The sequence below is a fragment of the Panicum virgatum genome, chromosome 9K (genome assembly GCF_016808335.1).
Source record: "Panicum virgatum strain AP13 chromosome 9K, P.virgatum_v5, whole genome shotgun sequence".
Taxonomy (NCBI): Eukaryota; Viridiplantae; Streptophyta; class Magnoliopsida; order Poales; family Poaceae; genus Panicum; species Panicum virgatum.
Genome location: NC_053144.1, coordinates 59,175,745 through 59,202,602, shown reverse-complemented (window position 1 = coordinate 59,202,602; position 26,858 = coordinate 59,175,745). Strand labels below are relative to the sequence as shown.

Sequence of the window (26,858 nt, the reverse complement as noted above, 5' to 3'; positions counted from 1 at the left end):
TTTCCTCTGAAGATCCTGATTTTAGAACCTAACAAAATTTGTTTGGCATTTTTCGCATTTTTCTGTGAATTTCTACACAATTATGAATCATCAGCTGAAATAATTGAAAGAAAACATAAAGATAAAGGGGGGGGCGCTGACAGCCGGGCCCCACTTGCCAGGGACCAGGCTCGCCCCCACCTCCTCTGTTTCGCGCGCACGGCGGCGCGCGGCCGGGCGCAGCCCGCGGCGGCGCTCCCCGAGGCGGGGCCGCCAGGCGCGGCGGCCGGCCGGGGCCCAGGGGCCGGGGGGGGGGGCAGGGCGGCAGGGAGGCGCGGGCGCGAAGGGGGGCGCAGGGCGGGGCGCGGCCCGAGGCGGCGCAGGGCGGGCGCGCGCGGGTGTCCGGCTGGCCCGGGCCGGCCGGCGGCGGAGGGGGCGGCGCGAGCTCCAGGGAGCCCGGGTGGCCCTAGGGCGCGCGAAGGTGGCGCCCAGGGAGGAGCAGGGGGCTAGCGGCGTGTGCGGGGCGGCGGCCGGCGTGCTCGCGGCGGCGCGGCGGCGCTCCGACGGCGGCGGCCGCGGAGTTTGGGTGAAGAGAGGGTCGGGGAGCGAGAGCAGGGTTGCGGGGAAGCTCACCGGGGATTCGTTTTGCGCGAAGGAAGGCCGGAAGGTGGTGCTCGACGTGGGGGTGGCGAAGCTCGGGGCGACGGCAATGGTGGCCACGGTCTGGAGCTCGACTTTGGCCGGGGTAGGGCACGGCCGCGCTCGTGGAGGGATGGAGGAGCTTCGGGGCGGGGTCGCGCAGCTCGGAGTGCGACGGATTGAGGTGGGGCGGCGAGGGTTGGCCGGAGCGACGAACGACGGCGATGTCGCTCGGTTTCTGCTCGCTCGCTCGAGCTCGACCTAGCTCAGAGGAAGGAGGAAGGAGGATTGGGACGGCACGGGAAGCTTCGAGGCGACCGTGAGAGGAGAAGAGCGGCGTCGGGCGCGATTGCCGACGCGTGGACGCGCTTGCCGGCGTTCAGTCGCCGGTATGGGGCGCGGGCGTGCACAGTGCTGAGCACTGGAGATGCACTGTTTCTTCTTCGTTTAATGATTTTGGCTCGAATTTGAACAGTTGAAACTCCAAATTTCATATGGGAACATGAAATTTGGCCAAAATAAAAGTTATAGAGAAAAAGAAGATCTACAACTTTTATTTTGGGCGAAAGTTGATTTGAGGCTCGGATCAAGGACAAAAACGAGATCGAACACAGCTAAGTAGATGTTTACTAAGCGAACGCGATTAGCGTTAACGACGAATTTGAGTCCACGATTAGCGAGTTTAACTCAAGATTAGCGAGACGATTAACACAGGGGTGTTACAACAAAAGCCTTCCCCCCTTAAAAGAATCTCGTCCCGAGATTCAGGCATGAAGGAATAAAGACAGATGAGAGGGTTCGAAGGCGAATTACCTGGATGAGCGTTTAAAAACTCCGGATACTTGGATTTCAGAAATTCCTCCTTCTCCCAAGTCGCTTCAATCTTCGGAGTGATTACTCCATTGAACTTTGTAGAATCGGTTGGTGGTGCGACGAGTAACTCGATCCTTTTGATCAATAATCTTGATAGGATGCTCAGGATAAGTGAGATCAGATTCTAATTGAATCGAGTCGCTTTCTACAGCTTCCGTCGGAACTCTAAGGCACAGTCTGAGTTGTGACACATGGAAGATGTTATGAACCGCAGAAAGGTTCGCTGGAAGATCCAACCGATAAGCCACAGGACCGCATCGTTCCACAATTGGATATGGACCGATGTAGCGAGGAGCTAGCTTTCCCTTTATTCCAAATCTTTGCACGCCTTTCCAAGGTGATACTTTTAAATAGACATAGTCACCGACTTTAAAGACGAGTGGATCTCTTCTTTTATCTGCATAGCTCTTCTGTCGAGATTGCGCAATTTTTAAGTTGGCTTGGATAAGGCGAACTTGTTCTTCGGCCTCTTGAACCATGTCGGGCCCAAAGATTGTTCTTTCCCCTGTTTCAGACCAATTGAGAGGTGTACGGCAGCGACGACCATACAATGCTTCAAATGGAGCCATTTTGATGCTTTCTTGATAACTATTGTTATAAGAGAATTCAGCTAACGACAAGCATTGATCCCATTTCTGTGGATAGGTCAAGACGCAAGCACGGAGCATATCTTCCAAAATTTGATTTATCCTCTCGGTTTGACCGTCTGTTTGAGGGTGATATGCAGAACTGCGAATAAGATGTGTTCCCAAGCAAGCATGTAATTGCTCCCAAAAACGGGCAACGAACTGAGTTCCTCGATCGGAAATGATAGTCTTTGGCACACCATGTAAACATAGTATACGATCCATGTACAATTCCGCATATTGCTTGGTCAAGTACGTCGTCTTAACTGGGAGGAAATGTGCCGACTTGGTCAATCTATCCACTATAACCCAAATAGAGTCGTAACCCTTTTGAGTTCGAGGTAAGCCGACGATGAAATCCATACTTATATCTTCCCATTTCCATTCTGGAATACTCAAGGGCTGAAGAGTCCCAGCTGGTCTGAGATGACTGGCTTTAACCCTTCGACAGATATCACACTCTGACACATACTTGGCTATTTCCCTTTTCATCCGAGTCCACCAAAATCGTTGCTTCAGGTCTTGGTACATCTTGTTGCTACCCCGGATGAATTGATAGTCGTGAAGTATGGGCTTCATCAAGGATCTGTTTTCTGAGCTCAAAATTTTTAGGCACCACTAATCGGTTCTTGAACCATAACACATTCTCAGCATCCTGGTGGAAGCAATTCACTCTAGGGTCTCCTTCTGATAGTCTTCTCTGAATTTCCTTCACCCCTTTATCTTGCTTTTGTGCCGCTATGATGAGATCGCGAAGAGTAGGAGTAAGCTCTAGATGAGTCAATGTGCCATGTGGTACAATACTTAAGTTCAGCTTTTCCATTTCAAAGCAAAGAGATTCGCTTAATGGTATAGCTGAGATGCAATGACAGTGAGCTTTGCGACTCAGCGCATCGGCAACTACATTCGCCTTGCCAGGATGATAATGCACTTCGAGTTCATAATCTTTAATCAATTCAAGCCATCTTCTTTGACGCATGTTCAAATCAGCTTGAGTGAAAAGATATTTGAGACTCTTGTGATCGGTATAGATGTTGCACAATGAACCTAAGAGATAGTGTCGCCAGATCTTCAGTGAATGGACCACAGCTGCTAATTCAAGATCATGAGTGGGATAATTTTCTTCATGCCTCTTGAGTGATCGAGAAGCATAAGCAATCACTCGGTTCTCCTGCATCAAGACACAGCCGAGTCCTGTGCCTGAGGCATCACAGTAGACATCGAAAGGTTTTGTAGTATCAGGCTGGGCCAAAATTGGAGCAGAAGTGAGAAGTGTCTTCAATTTCTGGAAAGCTTCCTCACATTGATTACTCCAATAGAACTTGACACCCTTTTTCAGAAGTTCAGTCATCGGCTTCGCAATTCGGGAGAATTCTGGAATAAATCGTCGATAATACCCAGCTAAACCCAAGAAACTGCGGATTTCAGGAACTGAAGTGGGAGCTTCCCAATCGAGTACATCCTGTACTTTACTGGGATCCACAGAGATGCCCTCAGCAGATATGACGTGACCGAGGAATGGTACTTCCTTCAGCCAGAAGTCACACTTGCTGAATTTGGCATAAAGTTGGTGCTCTCTCAGACGCTGAAGTACTATATGAAGATGCTGGGCATGTTCTTCCTCATTCTTGGAGTAGATCAAGATGTCATCAATGAAGACCACGACGAACTTGTCTAACTCCGGCATGAATACCGAATTCATGAGGTACATGAAATACGCTGGAGCATTGGTTAATCCAAAGGACATCACCAAATACTCGTATAACCCATAACGAGTAGAGAATGCTGTTTTTGGTATATCCACCGGTCTGATTTTTATCTGATGATAGCCAGATCGAAGATCTATTTTTGAGAATACCTTAGCTCCGGCTAGTTGATCAAAAAGGATATCAATACGAGGAAGTGGATATTTGTTTTTGATGGTGACTGCATTTAGAGGTCGGTAATCCACACATAGCCTCAGCCCGTGATCTTTCTTCTTTACGAACAGAGCCGGGCAACCCCAAGGTGAGGTGCTCGGTCGGATATAGCCTTTATCCAGCAACTCTTGTAACTGGATTTTTAATTCAGCTAACTCACTGGGAGTCATTCTATATGGCCTTCGAGATATGGGGGCTGTGCCAGGCTGTAACTCAATGACAAACTCAATATCCCGATCGGGAGGCATGCCTGGCAAGTCCTCCGGAAACACATCGGGGTATTCACAAACCACCGGAATTACTTCTAGAACTTTCCCCTCCAAATGGTATATGACAGTGGCTGGAATTGCATGCTGGGAAAGATGAATGTCCATAGAACCATACATGGAAGAGTTGAACTGAAGAATACGAGAAGAGGTATTGATGATAACGCCATGCTTCTTCATCCAATTCATTCCAAGTATGATATCTATCCCCTGGCTTGGAAGGACAATGGGAGTGAGTGGAAAATTTTTCCCACCCAAGATAAGGGGAACATTTCGAACTACTTGTCCAGCATTTAATCGGGTGCCAGGTGTCTGAATAATGTATGGTCTCTCTAAGCATGTTACTTGTAAGTGAAGTCGTGTCACACATGCTTCACTGATAAAGTTATGAGATGCTCCAGAATCAAATAGCACAGTAACAGGGCATTGATTAATGGAGAACGTACCCGCCATCACTTGGGTGCCCTCCGGAACTTCCTCCAGAGTGGTGTAGTTCACACGACCAGTCTTGGCAGGTACAATCTTCTTTTTCTGATCCATCTGGCTGGAACCTTGACTCAGTGCTGGAGTCTTGTAGATATTCTGCCGAGGTGGCAGATGGCAGTCTCGTGCAAAGTGCCCCAGGTTACCACAATTGTAACAAGGGTAGTTGGTGGGGCGTGGAGCTTGTATCATTAGGGGCCTCTGCTGCTGTGTCGGGAAACGAGGTACCCACGGCTGCTGTTGCTGGGGTGGCCTAGCGACCCAACGGCCCTGCTGTGGAGGACGGTTTGAAGCCTGCTGATTCCCTGTCTGAACCAGCTTGTACCTCTGGGGTGCATTGCTGGAGGATCCAGCAGGTGCTTTTCTCTTCTTATCAGCTTTGTGCGCCAGTGTGGCATCTTCCTGAGTGATAGCTTTATTAACCAGATCGGTAAAGTTGTTGCATGTGGTGAGGGCTAGCTTGTCCTGAAGTTTTGTGCAGAGTCCCCTTCTGAAGCAATCCTGCTTCTTCTCATCAGTATCCACATGAAAACTGCCGTACTGAGATAGCTGATTGAAGGTTTGAGCATATTGCAGCACGGTGTTAGTCCCTTGTTTCAGGGCTAGGAACTCTGCCATCTTTCGCCTCATTAAGCTCGTAGGGATGTGGTGAGCTTTAAACGCTGCCACAAACTCATCCCAAGTGAGACGTGTACCAGCGGGAAGTAAAGCCTTATGATTGACCCACCATATTTTCGCAGGTCCTCGCAGCTGTTGCGCTGCAAAGGCGGCTTTGTCCATCTCTGTGCAATTGAGGATGCTGAACTTATCCTCAATGGTGCGAATCCAGGCATCAGCCTCAAGGGGATCATCGGCCTTGTGGAACAGAGGTGGCTGGGTGGCCAGAAAACCGACATAGTCAGTTTCTGCTGGTGCTAGCGGGGGAGCATGTCGACCTCTGCCGGCATTGACCTGGGCTTGCACCAGTTGCCTTATCAACTCCGTCTGCTCGTTGCGGTCGGCGATAAGAGCTGCAACAGCTTGAGCCAAAGAGGGAGGTTGCTGGGGCAGTGCCTCGTGATTGTCATTGTCATGATTATCACCCATCTGCAAAAAGAATCATTCCCCTGGTTAGCCATTTCGCTAGCAAGACTAATCCATGCAAGTAAAGAATGTGCATATATAATATGAACACACGGCATGAATCATTTCTCTCGCGAGATGGTTCACCAAGGGAATTAAATTTACTTGCTTCGGTTGAAACCGTCTCACCCAACAATTTCTGTCCAGAGTAGTTCTAACGTATGCAATACTAAACATCGCTCACAAGTTTTCAGTTTTGAAGACGATCAAAGCGCAACTCAAAGCTGAAATTTCACACACTGACAGAAAAGATCATTACGGAAGTAAAATTTACAATAAGCAGCCACGCTGCTTCAGCTGGAACAAGGTGCAGTACAACCCAAGCCGTGCTACGGCAACAAACTAACATGGGAGAAGGGTTCACAAACGACCCTACAACACACCACTACGGGGTCTTACACGACCCGGCTACACACCACACTAGGAGGGTTATCCTACATGACTCGAACTACTGAGCCACAAAAGAATTCTCAACCCAAGGTTAGCCTAAAGCTCTATGTTGGTCATCCTACCCAACTATCCTACAGTAAGGCTACACTGCAAGGGGAGAATCAACACTATCCATCCACGTCCTCACGGAGTCCCAGGTCCCGACTCGACTCCAGACACTCCCTCGATCTCCTCAGGGTCCTCTTCCTCTTCTTCTTCTTCTGGCTCCTCCTCTACTGCATCAGCCTCCATCTCTGCTGCTGCCTGCACCTGAGCCTGGGCATCCTCAATCCACTCCTGGGCCTGCTGAAGCTGCCCCTCAAGGTGCTGCACCATCTGAGTCCTGTTCTCTAACTCCTCCTGCAACTCCTGAATCCTGATCTTCCTTGCTCTAGACTTGGCCTTCAGGGTCTTGATCTTGTCCTGGGTACCAATCATGTGCTGCTCATGGAGGTGAGCCTCTCGAGCCTTGCTCCTGCATATCGCATTCTCCTCACGAAGCTGCTCATACATGTTGCTCAAAGCTGAGGAGTAGCTGAACGAGAGTGCTGTCCTGACACTGTAGTCGGGCATCATGATGTTCAGGTTGCGGTTAACCCGATCTGCATAGGCCTGAGTGGTCTCATCCCTCAGAGGAAACACACTGTAAGGAGTATCTATCACCTCTGCATTATGCTTTTCTGAGAACTCCTCAATGGCCCTCCTAGCTGCAATCTCCCAGGAGTCTGCCAGCTTCCTACCATAGACAGTGAGCTGCCACGAGTCCCAGTCCAAGCGAGCGGGGCAAGCAGGAATCTTCACAACCATCTGACAGCGCTCGGTGCCCAGCAAGCTAGACTCGTGTCCGGAGTACTGTGGGGGCTCAGTGTAGTCAAACGCCCTGAGCATCTGCCACAGCAGACGAGGAAAGTGGCCGGTGTGGAGGGCACTGGAATGCGCCCAACCCTCAGCGTCCACGATCACGTGCGTGAAGCTAGCCATCTGTAAGAACACATAGCGCTGACGTAAGTGACAGTTTTCAAAAGAAACAGGTTTAAACTGGCAACACAACACAAATAAATTTTTAAGAACACATAGTAAAAACATGGTGATCCAAATAAATTTTTGTGAAGCGCAACCGAAGGTAACAAAAATAAACAACAACTCAGGAATGCAAGATGCATGCCACGTTCTAGCGTTTCTCACCCAAACAAGTACCAAATATGGTATACGAGGGCAATTGGTGACACATTTACGTACTCTCCCTATATATAGACTAGTCGTTCCTACGATCAAGGATTTTATAACGCGCTTACGTGGTTAGTTTCCTGCAGAAAAGCACAGAGACAGATATAATATCCACTTCTGGACCCTTCGTGCCAGCACACACGAACGGCCCCCATGTGTCCTACACCACACGGGTAACGCATATGCAGTTTCCCACATATTCACACATACATTACCATCCACTATAGAGATGGCACCCAGACGTTCGACGCTGAATGGGCAGCGCTGCATACGTCATAACAACGTATTCACTTCCCGTACACTCGCCTTACGGGACATCCAAGGGTAGACGTGTCCCAAGGGTCACGGTCATGGCCAACCGCATGACAGGTTTACATCTCGTAACATTTCCTTACGAAATGGCCGTGATCACAATCACACGACATGAAATCCGCACTCCATATCAGGCGGCAGATAGCGACAGGCTCATTTGAATTGAGCCTTATCACCTCCTCGTATGCTCAACATACGGGACCCGCGCACGTATGAAACACGTGGGCTATTCTAAGGACTACCAGAATGCTTACCTTGCTTACCTCAGCGTAGGTGCGTCGTTACCGAAATAAGGTTTAACAAAAAGTAAAAGCTGGAAGTGCTGGAATAAAATAGATACTTAGTTGCCACCTAACTTATACAACATAATTAGGGCATACGAACTATCTATTCTATTCCTTAGCGCATCTAGCGTCAACTTTTCGAAAACCTTAAATCGTTGCAAGGTAATCACCCCAGTGCAATTTAGAGCTCTGATGCCAGCTGTAGCAGCACCGTCCAAATTAGACCGGCTTAAATGCACTAACCATCATCTTAATACTTAATCCAGTTACTGTGCACTTAAAACGGTGTAACCTGACAGGCTGTCGGGTAAAATCCCGATTAAACTACTGTACTCCAGGATCACAATTGCACTTAGACCCGTACGAAGACGAGCACAGGTGTTACCCGCATACAGAAATCTTCAAATTAATTTACAACACCAGTTTTACATAAAAGTCTTAAATACAAACAACAGAGTTCAAACGCACAGCGGAAGTTTAAAACTGAGTTCGAAATACACTACGATAGCTACGACGACGATAAAAGGTGAGCTCCACATCCTGCCCACCGATGTGACGCCAACCTGCCCAATCTTCACGGGGAAGACGGGGCCCACTCGACGGTCCAACCTGGAGGAAGCGACTGTCCAATCCAGGACGCACAGATCTCCTCGAAGCTCGCCGGGACACAACCTGCTCAGAAGGGTTACAACAACAACCCTGAGTATACTAATACTCAGCAAGGCTTACCCGACCTTGGGTATACTTAGCCCATTACCTAGACATGCAAGGCTTTTTGGCTCTGGAGTTCTTTTGCTGAAAGGCTGCTAAAAGTGAATCCTTACTTTCAGTATTTTAGCTCCGTTTAGTATACCAAGTATTACTAAGTTCGCCTATTCATCTAAAACACACATGGTGGAACTGATTATCTTTTAGAACAACAGATATACATTCCATCGCTACCTTTCAAGACTTATTTCACTTCTTACTACGATGTGACAAAGAGATCAAGGCTCTCATAACCGCGAGTCACGGCGAATCGATCCGATTTAACCTTGCAAGGTGGACCTAACTCACACGACACATGCAAGCCCCGTCGGGCCACTCGCGTCAACTGTTTCCACATTACCACGGCATCTGAACTACGCCTGCTAAAACCCAGGTGATGGGCCCCTCGCAGTGAACTCCCGGAGAACCCGGAGGCGGCATCCTATCCAACACCCGCCAACTCCCACGCCCAGCGTAGCATGGCGGAATTCAAATCACCGCTGTAAGGTGGTACACAGCTTACCGGTTTCGACTACCTCCTACTTCCGGTATGTGGTTAGTACTGTTCAATCCTCGATCAGCACTGCCAACAACGGAACGGTCCTCAATCGACACAGGCGGAGCTAACTTTCCATCCATTCCATACCAAAACCAACTCATTTCCGCCCGGTCTCCATTTTTCTTTACTCAACAATTCATTTCAAGCCAAAGCTAAGGGATCAAGATCCTAAACTCGCGAGTGACAGCAATCACTCGGCTTCTACCGAAATCCTATTTAGCAAAGCATTTCTATCGACACCTGCATACTAGTATAGGCCCACGGTACCTAGGGAAACATGCATACTATGGTTCCATTCAACTCCTAGAACATAAATGCACAATACTTAAATAAACACTGAATAATTTAAATTAGGGTTATGCTCCGGGGCTTGCCTTGCAAGTCAGCGGGGTTAACTAGGTCTGCTGGAGCGTGCTCAACGGCGACCTGCTGCTGCTCCTCTGCTCGTGGCTCCTGGACCGGCTCAACGATCAGCTCGTGGACAGCGTCGGTCGTGGCGTCTACACGAATAAAATATGTCATGCAACAGATAGGACACAGAGCAATGCATAAGAGCTTACGATGCGAAAACAAGGTTTAAACATTTAGCCTGAAGTGTTTCCTTCGAAAACAACTACTAAAACGACTTAGGTTAGTATGGATTAACAGGAATTTGCTTTGCATGCACGAAACAAAATAACTAACCCTAGCAAGCCAGCGAAGTATAAACAGAGCTACCTAAAAGTGCATAGCAACAGGCCCTGAAACTTTTACAGTGGACTATACATGAAATGAGTAATCCACTGCAAATTTTTCATAATTTTTAGAGTAACAAAACAAGTGGTACAAAATAAACTAAGTTAAACACAAATTGAATTTTTCATCAGAGAAAAAGTGATAAAATGCATGATTAAGTATTTTTCCTCTGAAGATCCTGATTTTAGAAACCTAACAAAAATTTGTTTGGCATTTTTCGCATTTTTGTGTGAATTTCTACACAATTATGAATCATCAGCTGAAATAATTGAAAGAAAACATAAAAGATAAAGGGGGGGGGCGCTGACAGCCGGGCCCCACTTGCCAGGGACCCAGGCTCGCCCCCCACCTCCTCTGTTTCGCGCGCACGGGCGGCGCGCGGCCGGGCGCAGCCCGCGGCGGCGCTCCCCGCCGGCGGGGCCGGCCAGCGGCGCTGCGGCGGCCGGGCCGAGGCGCCAGGCGGCCGGGGGGGGGGGGGCAGGGCGGCGAGGCAGGCGCGGGCGCGCGGCGTAGGGCGGCGCAGGGCGGGGCGCGGCGGCCCGCGGCGGCGCAGGGCGGGGCGCGCGGGCGGCGGCCGGTGTTCCGGCGTGGCCCGGGCCGGCCGGCGGCGAGGGCGGGCGGCGCGAGCTCCAGGGAGCCCGGGTGGCCCTAGGGCGCGCGAAGGTGGCGCCCAGGGAGGAGCAGAGGGGGCTAGCGGCGTGTGCGGGCGGCGGCCGGCGTGCTCGCGGCGGCACGGCGGCGCTCCGACGGTGGCGGCCGCGGATTTGGGTGAAGAGAGGGTCGGGGAGCGAGAGCAGGTTGCGGGGAAGCTCACCGGGGATTCGTTTTGCGCGAAGGAAGGCCGGAAGGTGGTGCTCGACGTGGGGGCGGCGAAGCTCGGGGCGACGGCAATGGTGGCCACGGTCTGGAGCTCGACTTTGGCCGGGGTAGGGCACGGCCGCGCTCGTGGAGGGATGGAGGAGCTTCGGGGCGGGGTCGCGCAGCTCGGAGTGCGACGGATTGAGGTGGGGCGGCGAGGGTTGGCCGGAGCGACGAACGACGGCGATGTCGCTCGGTTCTGCTCGCTCGCTCGAGCTCGACCTAGCTCAGAGGAAGGAGGAAGGAGGATTGGGACGGCACGGGAAGCTTCGAGGCGACCGTGAGAGGAGAAGAGCGGCGTCGGGCGCGATTGCCGACGCGTGGACGCGCTTGCCGGCGTTCAGTCGCCGGTATGGGCGCGGGCGTGCACAGTGCTGAGCACTGGAGATGCACTGTTTCTTCGTTTAATGATTTTGGCTCGAATTTGAACAGTTGAAACTCCAAATTTCATATGGGAACATGAAATTTGGCCAAAATAAAAGTTATAGAGAAAAAGAAGATCTACAACTTTCATTTTGGGCGAAAGTTGATTTGAGGCTCGGATCAAGGACAAAAACGAGATCGAACACAGCTAAGTAGATGTTTACTAAGCGAACGCGATTAGCGTTAACGACGAATTTGAGTCCACGATTAGCGAGTTTAACTCAAGATTAGCGAGACGATTAACACAGGGGTGTTACAGCCTTCCCCCCTTAAAAGAATCTCGTCCCGAGATTCAGGCATGAAGGAATAAAGACAGATGAGAGGGTTCGAAGGCGAATTACCTGGATGAGCGTTTAAAAACTCCGGATACTTGGATTTCAGAAATTCCTCCTTCTCCCAAGTCGCTTCATCTTCGGAGTGATTACTCCATTGAACTTTGTAGAATCGGTTGGTGGTGCGACGAGTAACTCGATCCTTTTGATCAATAATCTTGATAGGATGCTCAGGATAAGTGAGATCAGATTCTAATTGAATCGAGTCGCTTTCTACAGCTTCCGTCGGAACTCTAAGGCACAGTCTGAGTTGTGACACATGGAAGATGTTATGAACCGCAGAAAGGTTCGCTGGAAGATCCAACCGATAAGCCACAGGACCGCATCGTTCCACAATTGGATATGGACCGATGTAGCGAGGAGCTAGCTTTCCCTTTATTCCAAATCTTTGCACGCCTTTCCAAGGTGATACTTTTAAATAGACATAGTCACCGACTTTAAAGACGAGTGGATCTCTTCTTTTATCTGCATAGCTCTTCTGTCGAGATTGCGCAATTTTTAAGTTGGCTTGGATAAGGCGAACTTGTTCTTCGGCCTCTTGAACCATGTCGGGCCCAAAGATTGTTCTTTCCCCTGTTTCAGACCAATTGAGAGGTGTACGGCAGCGACGACCATACAATGCTTCAAATGGAGCCATTTTGATGCTTTCTTGATAACTATTGTTATAAGAGAATTCAGCTAACGACAAGCATTGATCCCATTTCTGTGGATAGGTCAAGACGCAAGCACGGAGCATATCTTCCAAAATTTGATTTATCCTCTCGGTTTGACCGTCTGTTTGAGGGTGATATGCAGAACTGCGAATAAGATGTGTTCCCAAGCAAGCATGTAATTGCTCCCAAAAACGGGCAACGAACTGAGTTCCTCGATCGGAAATGATAGTCTTTGGCACACCATGTAAACATAGTATACGATCCATGTACAATTCCGCATATTGCTTGGTCAAGTACGTCGTCTTAACTGGGAGGAAATGTGCCGACTTGGTCAATCTATCCACTATAACCCAAATAGAGTCGTAACCCTTTTGAGTTCGAGGTAAGCCGACGATGAAATCCATACTTATATCTTCCCATTTCCATTCTGGAATACTCAAGGGCTGAAGAGTCCCAGCTGGTCTGAGATGACTGGCTTTAACCCTTCGACAGATATCACACTCTGACACATACTTGGCTATTTCCCTTTTCATCCGAGTCCACCAAAATCGTTGCTTCAGGTCTTGGTACATCTTGTTGCTACCCGGATGAATTGATAGTCGTGAAGTATGGGCTTCATCAAGGATCTGTTTTCTGAGCTCAAAATTTTTAGGCACCACTAATCGGTTCTTGAACCATAACACATTCTCAGCATCCTGGTGGAAGCAATTCACTCTAGGGTCTCCTTCTGATAGTCTTCTCTGAATTTCCTTCACCCCTTTATCTTGCTTTTGTGCCGCTATGATGAGATCGCGAAGAGTAGGAGTAAGCTCTAGATGAGTCAATGTGCCATGTGGTACAATACTTAAGTTCAGCTTTTCCATTTCAAAGCAAAGAGATTCGCTTAATGGTATAGCTGAGATGCAATGACAGTGAGCTTTGCGACTCAGCGCATCGGCAACTACATTCGCCTTGCCAGGATGATAATGCACTTCGAGTTCATAATCTTTAATCAATTCAAGCCATCTTCTTTGACGCATGTTCAAATCAGCTTGAGTGAAAAGATATTTGAGACTCTTGTGATCGGTATAGATGTTGCACAATGAACCTAAGAGATAGTGTCGCCAGATCTTCAGTGAATGGACCACAGCTGCTAATTCAAGATCATGAGTGGGATAATTTTCTTCATGCCTCTTGAGTGATCGAGAAGCATAAGCAATCACTCGGTTCTCCTGCATCAAGACACAGCCGAGTCCTGTGCCTGAGGCATCACAGTAGACATCGAAAGGTTTTGTAGTATCAGGCTGGGCCAAAATTGGAGCAGAAGTGAGAAGTGTCTTCAATTTCTGGAAAGCTTCCTCACATTGATTACTCCAATAGAACTTGACACCCTTTTTCAGAAGTTCAGTCATCGGCTTCGCAATTCGGGAGAATTCTGGAATAAATCGTCGATAATACCCAGCTAAACCCAAGAAACTGCGGATTTCAGGAACTGAAGTGGGAGCTTCCCAATCGAGTACATCCTGTACTTTACTGGGATCCACAGAGATGCCCTCAGCAGATATGACGTGACCGAGGAATGGTACTTCCTTCAGCCAGAAGTCACACTTGCTGAATTTGGCATAAAGTTGGTGCTCTCTCAGACGCTGAAGTACTATATGAAGATGCTGGGCATGTTCTTCCTCATTCTTGGAGTAGATCAAGATGTCATCAATGAAGACCACGACGAACTTGTCTAACTCCGGCATGAATACCGAATTCATGAGGTACATGAAATACGCTGGAGCATTGGTTAATCCAAAGGACATCACCAAATACTCGTATAACCCATAACGAGTAGAGAATGCTGTTTTTGGTATATCCACCGGTCTGATTTTTATCTGATGATAGCCAGATCGAAGATCTATTTTTGAGAATACCTTAGCTCCGGCTAGTTGATCAAAAAGGATATCAATACGAGGAAGTGGATATTTGTTTTTGATGGTGACTGCATTTAGAGGTCGGTAATCCACACATAGCCTCAGCCCGTGATCTTTCTTCTTTACGAACAGAGCCGGGCAACCCCAAGGTGAGGTGCTCGGTCGGATATAGCCTTTATCCAGCAACTCTTGTAACTGGATTTTTAATTCAGCTAACTCACTGGGAGTCATTCTATATGGCCTTCGAGATATGGGGGCTGTGCCAGGCTGTAACTCAATGACAAACTCAATATCCCGATCGGGAGGCATGCCTGGCAAGTCCTCCGGAAACACATCGGGGTATTCACAAACCACCGGAATTACTTCTAGAACTTTCCCCTCCAAATGGTATATGACAGTGGCTGGAATTGCATGCTGGGAAAGATGAATGTCCATAGAACCATACATGGAAGAGTTGAACTGAAGAATACGAGAAGAGGTATTGATGATAACGCCATGCTTCTTCATCCAATTCATTCCAAGTATGATATCTATCCCCTGGCTTGGAAGGACAATGGGAGTGAGTGGAAAATTTTTCCCACCCAAGATAAGGGGAACATTTCGAACTACTTGTCCAGCATTTAATCGGGTGCCAGGTGTCTGAATAATGTATGGTCTCTCTAAGCATGTTACTTGTAAGTGAAGTCGTGTCACACATGCTTCACTGATAAAGTTATGAGATGCTCCAGAATCAAATAGCACAGTAACAGGGCATTGATTAATGGAGAACGTACCCGCCATCACTTGGGTGCCCTCCGGAACTTCCTCCAGAGTGGTGTAGTTCACACGACCAGTCTTGGCAGGTACAATCTTCTTTTTCTGATCCATCTGGCTGGAACCTTGACTCAGTGCTGGAGTCTTGTAGATATTCTGCCGAGGTGGCAGATGGCAGTCTCGTGCAAAGTGCCCCAGGTTACCACAATTGTAACAAGGGTAGTTGGTGGGGCGTGGAGCTTGTATCATTAGGGGCCTCTGCTGCTGTGTCGGGAAACGAGGTACCCACGGCTGCTGTTGCTGGGGTGGCCTAGCGACCCAACGGCCCTGCTGTGGAGGACGGTTTGAAGCCTGCTGATTCCCTGTCTGAACCAGCTTGTACCTCTGGGGTGCATTGCTGGAGGATCCAGCAGGTGCTTTTCTCTTCTTATCAGCTTTGTGCGCCAGTGTGGCATCTTCCTGAGTGATAGCTTTATTAACCAGATCGGTAAAGTTGTTGCATGTGGTGAGGGCTAGCTTGTCCTGAAGTTTTGTGCAGAGTCCCCTTCTGAAGCAATCCTGCTTCTTCTCATCAGTATCCACATGAAAACCGCCGTACTGAGATAGCTGATTGAAGGTTTGAGCATATTGCAGCACGGTGTTAGTCCCTTGTTTCAGGGCTAGGAACTCTGCCATCTTTCGCCTCATTAAGCTCGTAGGGATGTGGTGAGCTTTAAACGCTGCCACAAACTCATCCCAAGTGAGACGTGTACCAGCGGGAAGTAAAGCCTTATGATTGACCCACCATATTTTCGCAGGTCCTCGCAGCTGTTGCGCTGCAAAGGCGGCTTTGTCCATCTCTGTGCAATTGAGGATGCTGAACTTATCCTCAATGGTGCGAATCCAGGCATCAGCCTCAAGGGGATCATCGGCCTTGTGGAACAGAGGTGGCTGGGTGGCCAGAAAACCGACATAGTCAGTTTCTGCTGGTGCTAGCGGGGGAGCATGTCGACCTCTGCCGGCATTGACCTGGGCTTGCACCAGTTGCCTTATCAACTCCGTCTGCTCGTTGCGGTCGGCGATAAGAGCTGCAACAGCTTGAGCCAAAGAGGGAGGTTGCTGGGGCAGTGCCTCGTGATTGTCATTGTCATGATTATCACCCATCTGCAAAAAGAATCATTCCCCTGGTTAGCCATTTCGCTAGCAAGACTAATCCATGCAAGTAAAGAATGTGCATATATAATATGAACACACGGCATGAATCATTTCTCTCGCGAGATGGTTCACCAAGGGAATTAAATTTACTTGCTTCGGTTGAAACCGTCTCACCCAACAATTTCTGTCCAGAGTAGTTCTAACGTATGCAATACTAAACATCGCTCACAAGTTTTCAGTTTTGAAGACGATCAAAGCGCAACTCAAAGCTGAAATTTCACACACTGACAGAAAAGATCATTACGGAAGTAAAATTTACAATAAGCAGCCACGCTGCTTCAGCTGGAACAAGGTGCAGTACAACCCAAGCCGTGCTACGGCAACAAACTAACATGGGAGAAGGGTTCACAAACGACCCTACAACACACCACTACGGGGTCTTACACGACCCGGCTACACACCACACTAGGAGGGTTATCCTACATGACTCGAACTACTGAGCCACAAAAGAATTCTCAACCCAAGGTTAGCCTAAAGCTCTATGTTGGTCATCCTACCCAACTATCCTACAGTAAGGCTACACTGCAAGGGGAGAATCAACACTATCCATCCACGTCCTCACGGAGTCCCAGGTCCCGACTCGACTCCAGACACTCCCTCGATCTCCTCAGGGTCCTCTTCCTCTTCTTCTTCTTCTGGCTCCTCCTCTACTGCATCAGCCTCCATCTCTGCTGCTGCCTGCACCTGAGCCTGGGCATCCTCAATCCACTCCTGGGCCTGCTGAAGCTGCCCCTCAAGGTGCTGCACCATCTGAGTCCTGTTCTCTAACTCCTCCTGCAACTCCTGAATCCTGATCTTCCTTGCTCTAGACTTGGCCTTCAGGGTCTTGATCTTGTCCTGGGTACCAATCATGTGCTGCTCATGGAGGTGAGCCTCTCGAGCCTTGCTCCTGCATATCGCATTCTCCTCACGAAGCTGCTCATACATGTTGCTCAAAGCTGAGGAGTAGCTGAACGAGAGTGCTGTCCTGACACTGTAGTCGGGCATCATGATGTTCAGGTTGCGGTTAACCCGATCTGCATAGGCCTGAGTGGTCTCATCCCTCAGAGGAAACACACTGTAAGGAGTATCTATCACCTCTGCATTATGCTTTTCTGAGAACTCCTCAATGGCCCTCCTAGCTGCAATCTCCCAGGAGTCTGCCAGCTTCCTACCATAGACAGTGAGCTGCCACGAGTCCCAGTCCAAGCGAGCGGGGCAAGCAGGAATCTTCACAACCATCTGACAGCGCTCGGTGCCCAGCAAGCTAGACTCGTGTCCGGAGTACTGTGGGGGCTCAGTGTAGTCAAACGCCCTGAGCATCTGCCACAGCAGACGAGGAAAGTGGCCGGTGTGGAGGGCACTGGAATGCGCCCAACCCTCAGCGTCCACGATCACGTGCGTGAAGCTAGCCATCTGTAAGAACACATAGCGCTGACGTAAGTGACAGTTTTCAAAAGAAACAGGTTTAAACTGGCAACACAACACAAATAAATTTTTAAGAACACATAGTAAAAACATGGTGATCCAAATAAATTTTTGTGAAGCGCAACCGAAGGTAACAAAAATAAACAACAACTCAGGAATGCAAGATGCATGCCACGTTCTAGCGTTTCTCACCCAAACAAGTACCAAATATGGTATACGAGGGCAATTGGTGACACATTTACGTACTCTCCCTATATATAGACTAGTCGTTCCTACGATCAAGGATTTTATAACGCGCTTACGTGGTTAGTTTCCTGCAGAAAAGCACAGAGACAGATATAATATCCACTTCTGGACCCTTCGTGCCAGCACACACGAACGGCCCCCATGTGTCCTACACCACACGGGTAACGCATATGCAGTTTCCCACATATTCACACATACATTACCATCCACTATAGAGATGGCACCCAGACGTTCGACGCTGAATGGGCAGCGATGCATACGTCATAACAACGTATTCACTTCCCGTACACTCGCCTTACGGGACATCCAAGGGTAGACGTGTCCCAAGGGTCACGGTCATGGCCAACCGCATGACAGGTTTACATCTCGTAACATTGCCTTACGAAATGGCCGTGATCACAATCACACGACATGAAATCCGCACTCCATATCAGGCGGCAGATAGCGACAGGCTCATTTGAATTGAGCCTTATCACCTCCTCGTATGCTCAACATACGGGACCCGCGCACGTATGAAACACGTGGGCTATTCTAAGGACTACCAGAATGCTTACCTTGCTTACCTCAGCGTAGGTGCGTCGTTACCGAAATAAGGTTTAACAAAAAGTAAAAGCTGGAAGTGCTGGAATAAAATAGATACTTAGTTGCCACCTAACTTATACAACATAATTAGGGCATACGAACTATCTATTCTATTCCTTAGCGCATCTAGCGTCAACTTTTCGAAAACCTTAAATCGTTGCAAGGTAATCACCCCAGTGCAATTTAGAGCTCTGATGCCAGCTGTAGCAGCACCGTCCAAATTAGACCGGCTTAAATGCACTAACCATCATCTTAATACTTAATCCAGTTACTATGCACTTAAAACGGTGTAACCTGACAGGCTGTCGGGTAAAATCCCGATTAAACTACTGTACTCCAGGATCACAATTGCACTTAGACCCGTACGAAGACGAGCACAGGTGTTACCCGCATACAGAAATCTTCAAATTAATTTACAACACCAGTTTTACATAAAAGTCTTAAATACAAACAACAGAGTTCAAACGCACAGCGGAAGTTTAAAACTGAGTTCGAAATACACTACGATAGCTACGACGACGATAAAAGGTGAGCTCCACATCCTGCCCACCGATGTGACGCCAACCTGCCCAATCTTCACGGGGAAGACGGGGCCCACTCGACGGTCCAACCTGGAGGAAGCGACTGTCCAATCCAGGACGCACAGATCTCCTCGAAGCTCGCCGGGACACAACCTGCTCAGAAGGGTTACAACAACAACCCTGAGTATACTAATACTCAGCAAGGCTTACCCGACCTTGGGTATACTTAGCCCATTACCTAGACATGCAAGGCTTTTTGGCTCTGGAGTTCTTTTGCTGAAAGGCTGCTAAAAGTGAATCCTTACTTTCAGTATTTTAGCTCCGTTTAGTATACCAAGTATTACTAAGTTCGCCTATTCATCTAAAACACACATGGTGGAACTGATTATCTTTTAGAACAACAGATATACATTCCATCGCTACCTTTCAAGACTTATTTCACTTCTTACTACGATGTGACAAAGAGATCAAGGCTCTCATAACCGCGAGTCACGGCGAATCGATCCGATTTAACCTTGCAAGGTGGACCTAACTCACACGACACATGCAAGCCCCGTCGGGCCACTCGCGTCAACTGTTTCCACATTACCACGGCATCTGAACTACGCCTGCTAAAACCCAGGTGATGGGCCCCTCGCAGTGAACTCCCGGAGAACCCGGAGGCGGCATCCTATCCAACACCCGCCAACTCCCACGCCCAGCGTAGCATGGCGGAATTCAAATCACCGCTGTAAGGTGGTACACAGCTTACCGGTTTCGACTACCTCCTACTTCCGGTATGTGGTTAGTACTGTTCAATCCTCGATCAGCACTGCCAACAACGGAACGGTCCTCAATCGACACAGGCGGAGCTAACTTTCCATCCATTCCATACCAAAACCAACTCATTTCCGCCCGGTCTCCATTTTTCTTTACTCAACAATTCATTTCAAGCCAAAGCTAAGGGATCAAGATCCTAAACTCGCGAGTGACAGCAATCACTCGGCTTTTACCGAAATCCTATTTAGCAAAGCATTTCTATCACTGGAGATGCACTGTTTCTTCGTTTAATGATTTTGGCTCGAATTTGAACAGTTGAAACTCCAAATTTCATATGGGAACATGAAATTTGGCCAAAATAAAAGTTATAGAGAAAAAGAAGATCTACAACTTTCATTTTGGGCGAAAGTTGATTTGAGGCTCGGATCAAGGACAAAAACGAGATCGAACACAGCTAAGTAGATGTTTACTAAGCGAACGCGATTAGCGTTAACGACGAATTTGAGTCCACGATTAGCGAGTTTAACTCAAGATTAGCGAGACGATTAACACAGGGGTGTTACATTTATTTAGCAGAAAACATTTCAGAAACCAGTTTTTGTTTTGAGTAACACGGAGTTTAAGTTTTAAACTGCTACCGGACTCCCCGTCCGTCGTAGCACACGGCACAACTGCCGGACACAATTCCAAAACAACTCACACCAGCCCATCCCAATTAAACACTAGTTATGTGACCACACCATAACTCGCCCAATACCGTGGGCACGGACTATTCGAATAGATTCTTAACTCTGCAGAGGTGTGCAACTTTACCCACAAGTAGGATACCACAACTCGAACACCGTCGTGTCGGTGTAGATCCCAACATAGCCATTACCCACCTTAGCTAAGCCTGACTAGCCATCACGGGATTCACCAAGGGGTCATCGACCTAACTCTGAGGTATAACCGGGGTATAAGTCACACTGAGCATATCCCTGCTCCTTGGTCACCCGTTGCTCTCAGCCCTCCTGATGGCTATCACACCAACTAGTGGGATTTATGCTACGCCGTTGCCCATTCAACGGTCGAGTGGTTTGCACGAAGGTGGAGTCAGGTGAGATGACACACCAACTCGGTCCTTAGGCACGACAAGATGGATATCTCCCTTCTTTGCCCTGCCACATTGGCACGAGCACACCAAATGGCAAATCCGTAGAAATGCCATCCATCCCGTCTAAACTTTCTTTACAAAAACACCACATTTATCCCATCCCACACGCACACATTTTCTTTATAAAATAAATAATATTATGAGTAAAGTCCTAAGCGTTCTAATGTCGATTAACGTCCAAGCAAGATCAGACATTAATCAAGGTGGTCAAGGAATGGTCATCACAAATCAAGGGGTGGCTATCCAACCGTGTTTTCATGCAATCAAAACATATGCAATTTTATAAAACGGCCATTGGGTTGTGTTTATAAAAACTAGGACAGAAACATGCATCAAAAGGATGGGATTGAACTTGCCGTCTTCGTAGCCTTCGGGGAAGTCCTGTCCTTCGGGCTCGGGGTCGTGGAACTGATCCTCATTCCCTTGCTCGCAGTACTGCTCATTAGCGGGCTCTCCTTCGTTCACACCGTGATCTATGATGCAGACAAACAAGCACACAATCAAGACGCAGAAATAAAAGTTTTATCGTTGAGCTCGAATCGGGAACACATAAAATATGGAGTATGGAGTAATATTTTCGAGTGGTTTCCTAATGGAATGGCCAAGACTTGGTTATGAGAGACGTGGTAAAGTTTCGGGTTGATCAGAGGTCGTTTGCTACATGAAATGATAGGTTTTATAAAGGTTTTGGAGTTAAATAATGATCTAGGGACCTATTTGTAATTATATTTGGGAAGGCAAGGGCTTGGTTCGCATTTTAGAAACTTCTTGGGTTAATTAAAAAGGGTCAGGGGCTTGATTATAAATGTTTTGACATGAGAGAAGGGTTTACTTCGAATTATGTTAAAGGAGGGGTTCTATTTGCAAAAGTATCAAGAGGTGGAAGGGTTCTTAAGGAAATAGAAGAAAGGGGAGGGGGTTCTGGGCATAATTGCCCTTCTTCTTCCCCCTTCTCGCGACCAGAACAGGGGAGGGGGGGGCGGCGCTCGGCGCCGGCGATTCGGCGGCGTGGGGGCTTGGCGGCGGCTCGGGGTAGGGGGAAAAGGGGCAGTGGGATGTGGGGGATTGATCCCCCCGCTCACCTCGGCTCGGGGCGCAGCGAGGAGGCGGGTCAGCGTGAGCAGGCGGCGGCACTAGCGGCGTGCGGCGGCGGCGCTGTGAGCTGTGAGGAGGAGGCGCGCAGGGGTCGGCGAGGTTGAGGTGGGCTTGGAGGCGGGGCTAGGGTCCCTTTTATAGCCGCGGGAAGGCGGTGGAGTGGAGGAGGCGGTGATGGCGGCCGGCGAGCCTTGCGGGTGGGATTAATGGCGGGCGGCCACGTTAGGTTGTCGCGGAGCGGCATGCAGCGGCGAGGGCGTCGAGGCCGCCCACTATGGCACGTGGAGGGGGAGGCTGGACGCTGGCCTTGGCGCGAGCGGCGAGGCGGCGGCTCTGCGGCGGCGCTGTTGCTAGGCGACGCGCAGTGCGGCGGGTGCACGTGGACACAGGGCGAGCGGGACCGGGGCGAGGTGCCAGCGGCGGGCGTCGCGACGTGCGGCGAGGCGGTGATGGCGGGGCGCTGGTTAGGTGGCCGCGTCGTGGTGCGCAGAGGGCAAGGCGGTGCGGGCGCGTGCGCGCGGGCGGCGAGACGGTGAGCGGCAGGGGGTGTGCTCGGGGCGTGCGTGGCCTGAGCGGGGAGCGGGCCGGGGAGGTGCGCGCACGGGCACGCGGGGAGCAGGTTGGCGTGGTGGGCGAGTGAGGGCGAGGCCGGGCCGGGGCGTGGCACGGCTCGGCGTGGCAAGCTCGTGCGCGCGTCGCGGCGTGCGCGCTCGTGCGGGAACGGGGGCGTGGGCGTGCGGACGGTGGCCGCGGAGCGTGCTCGGGTGCGGGAGTAGGGCAGGGGAGGTTGGCCGGGCGCGTGGCACGGGCGGCCGGGAGCGGGAGGCGGCTCGGGGCAGGCGCGGCGGGGAAGGAGGGAGCCGGGCCTGGCGGTGCTTGGGAGCAGAGAGAGAGGGAAGAAACGAAGGAGATGGAGGGAAAAGAGAAAGAGAAAAAAAGAAAAGGAAAAAAATAGAATATAATTGGAGAAAAGAGAAAGAAAATGGAAAAATGGAAAAAGAAATGAAGAAAAAGAAAATGGGGAAAAGGGGAAAGAGAGAAAGGAAAAAGGAGGGGGGCGGTGCGCGCCAGCAGCGACCGCAGCCGCGGTCGGCCACGCGTGGAGTGCGGCCACGGGAGGTGGGGCACGCAGCCAGGAGGGGAGAGAGGGAAAAAGGAGAGAGGGAAAAAAAGAGGGGCGAGATTCGCGGCGGCCGGTCGCGACGCGTCGCGTTGGATGGGGAGAGATGGGACGCGAAATGAATTCGGGCGTCGGTCGTTCGGGAGAAAAAATCCAGGGTTCGCGGTTTAAGGGAGAGTCGAGCTCAACGACTAAGCAAAACAGTTTTAGCGCATGGTTTAAATTAGTGAGTTTTCGGGATGTTACAGGGTTGGACTTCGACAAAGCAATGGTGTCTCATTTTTTAGGGACCGAAGCCGGCGACTAGAGGGGGGGGGTGAATGGGAGCCGATCAAAATTTCTTCCGAAATTCAAATCGTCGGCCTATATCCCGAAAATCACCCAAGCCCTCAAGCGTTCTGACTAAAGTTTGGAGTAGCTATGGAAAAGCTAAACCAACACAAAAGGCCTCGAACGTGCGAGCGAAACCACGAAGCAAATAGGAAGCGAGTCGGAAAAACAGCAGATCTCTGTCTGCCTGGACCGGTCTGACCGGTGCAACAGACCGGTCTGACCGGTCGGGGCCTGAACACGGCTAGACCGTTCTGACCGGTCTCGCTGTCCGGTCTGACCGGTCGGCACCCAGAAAAACTCGTGAACAAGTCTTCAAACCACGAATCTCGAGCAAATCACGTCCAAATCTGATGAAACTTGGAGGAGAGCTTCGTACCTACCCCGTGAACATATCCACAAGGGATTTCACCCTAAAGATCTTCATAGCAAGAGAATTTCGGGATGAGATCAAAAGGGGTGGGGTTTTCTCAAGACCTCAAGAAATCCAAATTCGAAAGAGTTCGTGATTCCAGAGGGTTTGGGATAGAACTAGAATCACGGGAATCACAACAAAGAGCTCATAGAATCCTCGCAATCTTGTGCACCAAAAACGAAATCAAAATCCATCACACAAGGGCACAAAATGAGGGGATTGGATTGATTCAAAAAGCCCAGAGGGCACGAGGAGGATAGGGCCTCCTTTCCCAATCAAATCCAACACAAAGTCTCACAAATCCATGGACTAATTCTACTCTAAAGAGAAGAACGGGGGGAGAGACACACAGGGGTGGCAGCCTGGGAGAAAGAGCAATTCACGGACGAGATACAAAAGCCACCCGACCTAATACAGGTGAAGGGGTATTTATACCCGCGGAGACCGGTCAGACCGGTGCCAGGGACCGGTCAGACCGGTTGGTCTGCAGTATCCCCCTATACATGATCCCATCTGACGGCTGAGGTTCTTTCTTCGAAGCGAAGTCTTCTCCATGATGCTGCCATCTTGATGAAGATCTGGTCCGCGGTTTTGGAGGATCCGCGGAACCCGGGTAGGTGGCCGGTTTTGAGAAAACCGCCAAAACCTCACGCGCGGGAAGATTCCCGCCTCCACGCCGTGGCTCTAGACGCCGTTCCCGCCTCGGCCTTCTGACGGCCCTAGACGCCGCCCAACGCCCGTCACCTCCTCGCCCGCAGCGAGGCCCTATACGCCGTCGATGCCCGTCGCCTCCGCCAGTCCCGAGACCGACGCTCGTGCCTCCACGACTTGACGTCTTCAACCGCCGTCCGCCTCCTTGGTTTTGTGGCGCAAACCAAGAAACCCGCCTTCCGTCGCCGCTTGCGCCTCGATCCAGGAGTGGACGCCACAGCTGCCGCCCGGTCCGAGCTCCGGTCCCGGCTGCCCTTCACCGCCGTCCACCGCACGGTCCATCGGCCACAGCACCTCCACGGCAGCTCCCCGTCGGCACTCGACGCCCGTGTACCTGCAATCCAAAGACCAAGCACACGATCACACGCACGGTTGACAATTCACTCATCATAGGCAGGATAGAGTACTCGATCGTTCCTCAATTTTGTTCGGACATTCATAAGGAAACACAAGAAGATGGACATAAGAACTAACCGGAAGGCGATGCAAAAGCTGAGGAATGCCTGCGAGAGGGCGAAGAGGATGCTGTCCTCCTGGATGCAGACCACCATTGAGGTGGACGGGCTCCATGGTGGCATCGACTTCTCTGAGACCATCACCCGCTCTGACTTCGAGGAGCTCAACAAGCACCTCTTCCGCAAGTGCTTGAAGGCTCTCAAGAAATGCCTTCGCGATGCCAAATAGACAGGAGCAGCGTCCACGACATCAGTGGCGGAGCTGCCCTTTGCCATTGGGGTCTGCGGACCCCGATGAATTTGTGCAAAACAAGAGAGAAATACTGTTTTGCACTGTTTGCCAAAGATAAAGACCCCAGTACGCAGCAGGTAAGACACCGTTGCCGATTTTAGCTGGCTTCGCCTCTGCACGACATCATCCTTGCCGGCGGCTCCGCTCGCATTCCCAAGGTGCAGAGCATGCTACGGGACTTCTTCGATGGGAAGGAGCTCTGCCAGAGCATCAACCCTGACCATGCCATCGCGTACGGAGCCGCCATCGATGCTGCCAACCAGGCTCGGACGGAATCACCGTCGGCGCTGCTGCTGGACGTCACGCCGCTCTCTCTAGGAGTACGAGGCTGCCGTCGTCATCCAGGTGTACGAGGGAGAGAGCGAGAGCGCCGAGGAGAACAACCTGCTCGGCAAGTTCGTGCTCGCCGGCATCAACCCGGCGCCGAGGGGCGTGCCCCAGATCAACGTCATGTTTGACATTGATGTGAATGGAGTCTTGAACGTGTCAGCCAAGGACATGACAACGGGACTGAAGAACAAGATCACCATAACAAATGAAAACGTGGGTCTCACAAAAGAGGAGATTGAAACCATGACACAGGAGTCCGAGAGATATTACAAGGGTACGTAGGGGAGAAAATGCAGGACGAGAAGGCGGCTTTGAAACTTTTGCCTGATTGTGCAATTCTATTCTATCAATACCTTCGTACTCTGTAACTACTAGTCGGGTGGCCTGCGCACTTGCTTGCTTGGCTAGATGTATCTAGCCCTTTAGCATCGTAATCTGTTTTCCTGCAAATTTATGCCGTTTTAAATTTATCAATATGAAACAGCGAATGGTGTTGAACGTATTCTTTTTCATGGGTATGTTACCTTATGAAACAAAGATGAGTTCTGTATTTTTTTTATTATCTTTGACTAAAAGTTCTGGAGCTTCCCGATCATGGCCTCTTCACTCTTAATACCACCTGCGATATTTCAGACATCAATCCATCGCTCAAAATGATGCCTCAGTAGTAAAAACAACAATTGGAAAAATGTCTCAACATTTTTCAAAAAAATAGTGGCGAAATTTGTTTTCCTCAGATGAAGTCTCCTTTTGGTTTGTACAAAACTAGGCGTATAGCCCACGCATTTGCGCGGCTAGTATTGAAAATTCAAAAAACTGCATGTCGTTGTATTCTTACTTAAAGGTTATACTATTTTTTTACCATACATCATCCTGTTCTTTATCGTAAATTATGTCTTATTGTTGATTAAAACAATTCAACTATGATCTACCTATAATAATAATTTGATTTGTTGAACTTTAATAATATTATGCAGATAATTATTCTTATTTTCATTTTATTTTGATTTATTGTTGTTAGCTTTAGTTTTTATTAATAGTATATATTTGTAACTGATACATAGCTAAATGATATTTTATATTTAAATTTTCATAATGGCATTGGTGGGTGATTTTTAATTAGGCACAGGG

General features: G+C 49.7%; 1 pseudogene; it reads left to right on the top strand.

Annotated features, from left to right (window-relative positions):
- LOC120648187 overlaps positions 1-26,009 on the top strand; it is a 59,810-nt pseudogene extending 33,801 nt beyond the window's left edge.
- The last annotated feature ends 849 nt before the right edge of the window (positions 26,010-26,858 follow it).